Genomic DNA, 7,079 nt, shown 5'->3' on the forward strand with positions numbered 1-7,079 from the left:
TTCATTGCTGCCCCCACACTAAACAGTGGTTATGGAAATTCAGTTATGTTCAATCCATTGTTATTGTCATTTTACTGGGACACAAAAAAAATGTTACTCCGAGGTCACAGTGCTCTTTAAACAAGAACAGTTAGAAACATACAAGATAGAAAGAAAAGACAATGCAACACAACTACAGATTTTTACACTGACACGACCCAGATAGTATACAGATGTGGGCCACTTCAGGCTTAAAAGTATTACTTCGGGCCTTCTTGTGACCCGGACAAAATGGATGTGAGCCTAAAGTGGTCCACTTGTAAAATGTGGCCCAAATATTGCAAAACAATTTTGGGACTTTTTGGCAAACATGCAGGCTAGGGAAGGTCTAATCGGAATGTGAACCTAAAGTGGCCTGTGTGGTTTATGATGAATGTGGCCTAAACAACGCAAAACAAATTTGGGCCACCTTTGGCAAATATATGACACAGTCACCACTGGCTGATCAGACAGTGAGCCTAACTTGGCCCACATATGACATGAGACATATGGCATGAATATTGTTGAACAGTATCTGGCTGTGAGCCTTAATGGTCTACATATAACAACAAATAAGGCCCAAATATTAATATCAATAGTATTAATAGTATTGGGCCACTTTGGGTATAAATATGGCACAGTCACCACTAGTTAATCAGACATGGAGCTTAAAGTGGTCCACATATAATGCAACAAATGTGGTCATGTTATAAAAAAAACAAATATTTGTCCACTTTTGGCAAACATATGGCACAGTCACCACTGGCTAATCAGAGAGTGAGCCTAACATGACCAACATTTGACATGGCAAATATAACAAAGCCGCAATTGTGTCCCACCTTTCTTAAAACATATCTGGGCCAGTTCTAGTTTATGTGGTTTCTTCTTGGTTGACATGAGGTATTACTATGGCTTACATGTGGCCCAGATCTGGCAAACAGGAGCGGATCACCCAAGTGCAATCATTCCATTTGGTTTGTGGGCCGGATGAAGATAGAATATGAATAGTGGGCTAGATATGGTCCAGTTCAAAAATGTACTATGGCCTGAATCTTGGCCACAATGAAATTTTTATCTTGCTCAGAACTGGCAAACAGCAGTGGACCGAACAAGTGCCATCATTCAACACAAATTGTGGGCCAGATAAGGATATGGAATGTGGACCAAATCTGGGCGAGACTAAAAAAGAGTGTGGCCCAGTTTCAGGCCAGTTCTAGTTTATGTGGTGTTGCTATGGTATTCGGTGTGTGGGCCAGATGACAGTGTTCAGTGTGGGCCGAATCTGGGCCAAAACTATTTTGCTATGTGGGAAAGCTCTGTTATTGTACTTGAATATTAAATAATAATAAAAAATAATAATGTGTAAATGTGTGATCTATGTGTTGGGTGTAGTAGAAATCAGTTTGTATGAAATTACAGCCAAATAAAACCAAAACATTAATTTTATTGTAAAGAATTTTACAATACTTTGTATTTTTTGTATTGTAAGTCTGCCATTGGATAACAGTCAGGATTGGCTCACACACACACACACACACACACACACAGACTCAAACATGAACCCATCAAATAAGACCGCTCCTGTCAGTCTATAGCCGCACCCCTCCACAAAGTCACACAAGGCCCTGAAAGGACAAATGTTTGTTTCCCCCAGCAGAATTAATGAGGGCATCAGTTCCTGCCACCTCCGCTCTCCTGCACCGACAAACTGCACCCAGCTCCCGCTCTGCCTGGGCTTGAAAGCGAGAAGTAAATATTAGGACTTGACTATTTAGAAAGAGCTGGAAGAGTGCAGCCCACAGCAGGGCCATGAGAGGGGCAGCAGGAGAAATGAGCAGCTCCACTGGCAGAACATCAGAAATCTGCTCAACAGCAGGATGTGACAGAGATGTGTGCTAATTGCTTTAACCCTTCACACTTACTTGCTCCATGTAATGGCCCTCCAGTTATCCCTCTTCAAATGAGATGAAGCTGGCCTCTCTGGCACACATATGACATTTGTTTCAGTGTAATAAGAATGTAATTAGCCAACTCTGAGAACAGAAAAGTGATGAAGGTATGTTGTGTTTTTATAACATCTGTTCCTTAGGCAAACTCAAGCAACTGCAGATTGTCATCTTACTGTCGTGCATGAAGAATTTGTCCTCTGGTAAGAGCCAGCTAAACAGGCCAATGCTTAACCACAGCAAACATTATTGTCTCTGCTAATAAGAACATAAGCTCTATAAACAGATTCTGCATGTGAATATGTAGACTGTGTTGGTGAGGGGTGAGGCCAGGATGTCTGCTGACCGTTTCTAGTTTGACCAATCACGTTTGAGCATACAAACAGTCCGTGTGAAGAGCAGGAGAGGCTGAACACATTGACGGGAATGCTATGGGCGTTACATTCATATGCAAACAGTTTTTAATAGATATTAGAGAAATTGTTGTCAGGACCTAAAACACGTACAGAAAAGTTTGACTCATTTAATGAATTAAATTTAAAAAAAAATGAGTGTAAGCAGTGTACGATGAACAGAAGACAGAGTCCAGATGTCTACATTAGAAGCTTATAAATATTTGCTGTTGTCCCCAGTGGCTAAGTGTGCGTTCATTTGTTATGGTGATAATTAGAAAAAATTGTTCCTGACTGGGAGAATTCATGTGAACGCCATCTCAAGGCCAAAGAACAACTTGGAAATTCTGAGAAAATGTTGGTACACAAGTTGCTGACATCATCACTGACAAAAACAATTTACATGACTTTATAATCACCTAAAGTACCTTCAAATGTCAACTGTTACACATTTCTCTCAAAGTTTTTAACGAATACAGATATTCTTCCACACATTTAAAGTTTTTTATGTGTCCGTCCTGATGCCGTTTTCCTTGCCCGTTATTTAAAAAATATTAGAAAGAGGTAACAATGTTTAAATGCCGAACACATGAATACAACACATTTAGTTTTCAACCTCCATTTTTATTCCACATTCAGACTTTGAAGCACATGAACACACTAAAGTGTCATAAACACACGTCACATCACAACTTCTGAGAAGCACATGAACACATTAAAGTCTGAACAATGCCGCACATTGCAACTTCTGAGAAGCACATGATAGCACAGTCAGTCGTCATCAGACGATAGCCGATGGGCTCCGAGATTGATGAGAACACATCATGTATTTGTGTGTAGTCCTAGTTTAAACATGCATCTTTAAATCCTGAAACTACATCTGATTGATTTGGCCCTTGTCTTCGTTGCTTGTATAAATGATCAAACTGTCCATCTCATCCCAAACCTGGAAAATTTGCCAAAACTTTGTTGCATTATGAACTTTTTCCATGCTACTTCTGAAGTTCTCTGTTGCTCCGTCTACTTATCCATTATTGGGTGTTGATCTAACCCTAACCCTGACATATGTGTGTCTAATGTAGGCAGGAAATCCTTGATGCTTTCATTCTGCCTTTACAGTCGTTTATGACCATGCGTGACCAACTCCACATATGATTTGTGTGGGCAAATTCTCTCTGCATCTTGATTGTGTTCACACCTGTATATTTACACCTGTGTGTGGTTGTCACTGCACAGAGCCACTGTTGTGTTTCTGTGTGTGTGAGTTTTAAAGACAGCCTCTGCAGGAGTTTTTATCGATCCACCATTGTTAGGTGAAACAGGTAAGTGAGCAGGGGGTATCTGGAGGTGGAGCCGCAGTGGCTGCTCCCCTCTTGGCTACACCAGCGTGTAGATTTTACAGCCCAGCCGAGGGTTGAGTCCATTCCAGCTCTAATGCAGGCCAGTAAATCAGTCTGGCGTCAGGCGGCAGGTATAATATAGTGGACCTGTGGCCTGTGGCTGAGGTCTCCAGGTCAAACACAGCACAGCGGATGGTTTTCTGCACCATCAGCGTTCCTCAGGTCTCCACCCATAAGAACAGGACAAAACCAAAGAAGTCAAATAGTTATTTTAGTCACTCACCTGTGAAAAATAAGGGTGGAGAAAACAGAGGCCACATCCATACAACTCTGATCTGTGTCCTTATGGCTCCAAATCAGTTTGAATCCCCATCTTCTAACACACCTAAAAACACTTGTGTACACTGGGCCAGTAGTGTTTCTCAACTTCTCTGTTTTAGCAGCTGTAAAGCTTAATATCTGTTGTAGTAATGATGAGTTTTCAAATACAAATGCATTAGTGTGTAATGTATCCTTTGTAAACTATTAACTCATTTAGAAGCAATATCTTAGTAAATATACTCAATTTATTTTTATTCAGTAAAGTTATTGTTGCTAAATTATTTTAGTATAATTCTGTTTTTTTTTTTATAGTTAGGAGCATCATTTCTTTTGACAGTGAAAAAAATGCTTTCTGTCTTATTCTGCCTTTGCTCTGGATTCCATCGTAGCAACACGCCTTCAATCAAAAGTTAACATGGAGACGACAATGTCATCAGAACTGATATAAGTTTACTTGTCATTTGACAAAATTAAGAAAATTTAAGTAGATATATAAAGTTAAGACATCTTGGCACTAATAGTTAAAGTAGTGTTACTTGTTCCAGGCGATCAGTAAGTAATCATTTCTTTGTAAGTAAGTAGTGTTTCCTCACAGTTACAGGAACTGAATCCTCAGGTGAGTGCAGCTGGTGCTTGGAATTGTTGACAAGCTGGATCTAAATATTTCAGCACCAAGGAAAATGTCAGGAGCAGTTAGTTTCCAGTTGGGTATCCCTATTTTAAATGTTTTAAACTTTTTTCTCCCCCGTCAAACCAATGCATTGAACAGTGCAAATCACACATAATGGCTCTGCTGGCTGCCCATCTCAGTAAATAAAAGTTTTTACCTCATTCAGGCTAGGGAATATGGAAGCAATTACATAGCAGGGGGGTAATCTGGCTACCACTCAAAATGACCCTCGTGTTGGAAATGTAGAAGAGATTGGAACAAATATGCATGTGTATAAAGTTGTTTCCCTCCTCACATCTATCGCTCTCTCTCCCTGTAAAAAACGTCTCTTTTAAACGAGAGCTCGAGTTGAAAGATTTGTGAGGGCGAAAGATTGATTTACTGTGTCGCGCTTGAGTTGCAGCAAGAGGAGAAATATCTGAATTTCATGGCTGAGCCGTTCATTCGGACAACTTTAGAGAGCTGCGGCATTTAACCACATCATGGGGGATTTGAGCCGTGCACTGAGCTCACATGGTGCGTCTGTTTTAAGCCGAGGCTGTGTGTGTACGTTCCAGCCACTCAGCGACTGTGGCTGTCAAAGGAAGCGGAGGAGCAATTTTAGCACTTAGGCTTATACTCTTCCTCATGTTATAGTGATCGGCAGCCTCGTGAAATAAAAAACCTCCAAGAAGAATGATTTTCAAATTCAACCTTCGGGTCACAGTCAGGGTGAACTTTTTTTTTGAAATAAACAGAACTCACATCTGTTTTCAATATGTCAATATATATGACAAACAAAGTCCTCTCCCAACAATATCTGCTTATGCATTTCTTTATAAAAGTGGACAGTGAAACAAAAGAACGCTCGAGGTTTGCCGTGTTTCAAATGAAGATCCAGAAATCAGTACAGCGTGGGACGCTTTTATTGTCCCGCTCTAAATGTTTCCAAATTTTTTTCTCATTTAACAATGAACGAAAAAAATCTGTTCCTCCGTTTATAGAAACATTGAAAATAGAATAAGTGAATTAACCATGAACATCTGAGCATCTTGCATCTAAGAACAAATGAAAAAAGTGAAACCTTTACAAACAGAAAAGTAATAATATTAATTCTTGTGAAACATCAAGTCCCTGTTCTAATGTTTCCTTCATATCCCAGCATTCTTTCATATCTACCATCAACCAGTTTCCTTTGATGTGTTTGCGTGACGTCAGTCAACTCGGCAGCACACGGCTGCTGACTGTTGGATTAGGACAAAGCAGAGGGAAAAAATACTTCACGCAGGGTGATGAAATGCAAAGGCAATTGACCTGACGCCTTAACTGATCTGTGGTTGTGCGGGGGGCCGGGCCGCTCCATTTATCGGATCATCACAGCTGATCTTGGCTACGTGAATGTTTTTCATCATTGGCCCTCTCGCTCGGGCCTTAAACAGTGGGAGGTTTCACGTCAGGGGTGGTTAAAATAGTATCCGCCACCACGCTCTCCACAGGACTCACACACAATAAAAAACTGTGACTGAAGTCATCTTAACTTTTGTGACCTGATGTCTTTCCTTGAATTATTTGATAAAGTTTACTTTGTTTAAGTCAGCCAGACAGCGGGCAAACACGGCGGCATTTCACTAATCTTCATATGAATGAAGCCGTGCCGCTACCCTCTTTAACCCCTCAGTAATGTTAGTTAGTTAGCTATTTTCTTCCTTTGGGTTTGTTGACTCCTTGACTGAGGGCGCAGCTCGCTCAGTCGGCTCCTCGGCCAGATTTACTGTGATTACACGGAGCCGTGTTTGCTTTTCCCAGAGTACTTAGCTTGCTGTGTCTTTGATCCATATTAATTCAGTCTCACTCTCTTTTCATCTATCCTGCCTTTCACAGATTGAACTGAGGGTCTGCCCTCCAGATAGGCCCCCATTCACTGTAATGTCATGAAATTATACATTTATTTGTTGCAGCCTTTTAAATTAGTTTTTATCCCGAAGAATGCACCACTTTATTTAGCTTATAAAAATAGCTTCTACTCATAGGAGGGGTGTAAACTCGAAATACTTTTTAGACACAAACATAAGAATATAATACAGATGTTTATATTTAAAAAGGTCAACTATGGGGATCATTTAAAATCATTTAACTTTGCTAGTAAAGTTTTACAACTTGAGTTGACTTAATGTGCTTATATATGGCCAAGCTTTTCAACTCACTGCCCCGACCTTACTAACAAACATACTCTCTTGCTTTGTGTGGTGTGTTAAATTATAGGCATATTGCAATTACCTTGTGCTGGAATTGTATTGTCCTGTTTGAAATGTCTGATCGCAACAAAAATGAAAAAGTGATGCCACCTCAAGCAAAAAGGATTACAAATGATTGCTTTCACATGTTGACATATGGTCCATGTTTACTATATTGC

The sequence above is a fragment of the Paralichthys olivaceus genome, chromosome 15 (genome assembly GCF_024713975.1).
Source record: "Paralichthys olivaceus isolate ysfri-2021 chromosome 15, ASM2471397v2, whole genome shotgun sequence".
In the NCBI taxonomy this organism is placed as follows: domain Eukaryota; kingdom Metazoa; phylum Chordata; class Actinopteri; order Pleuronectiformes; family Paralichthyidae; genus Paralichthys; species Paralichthys olivaceus.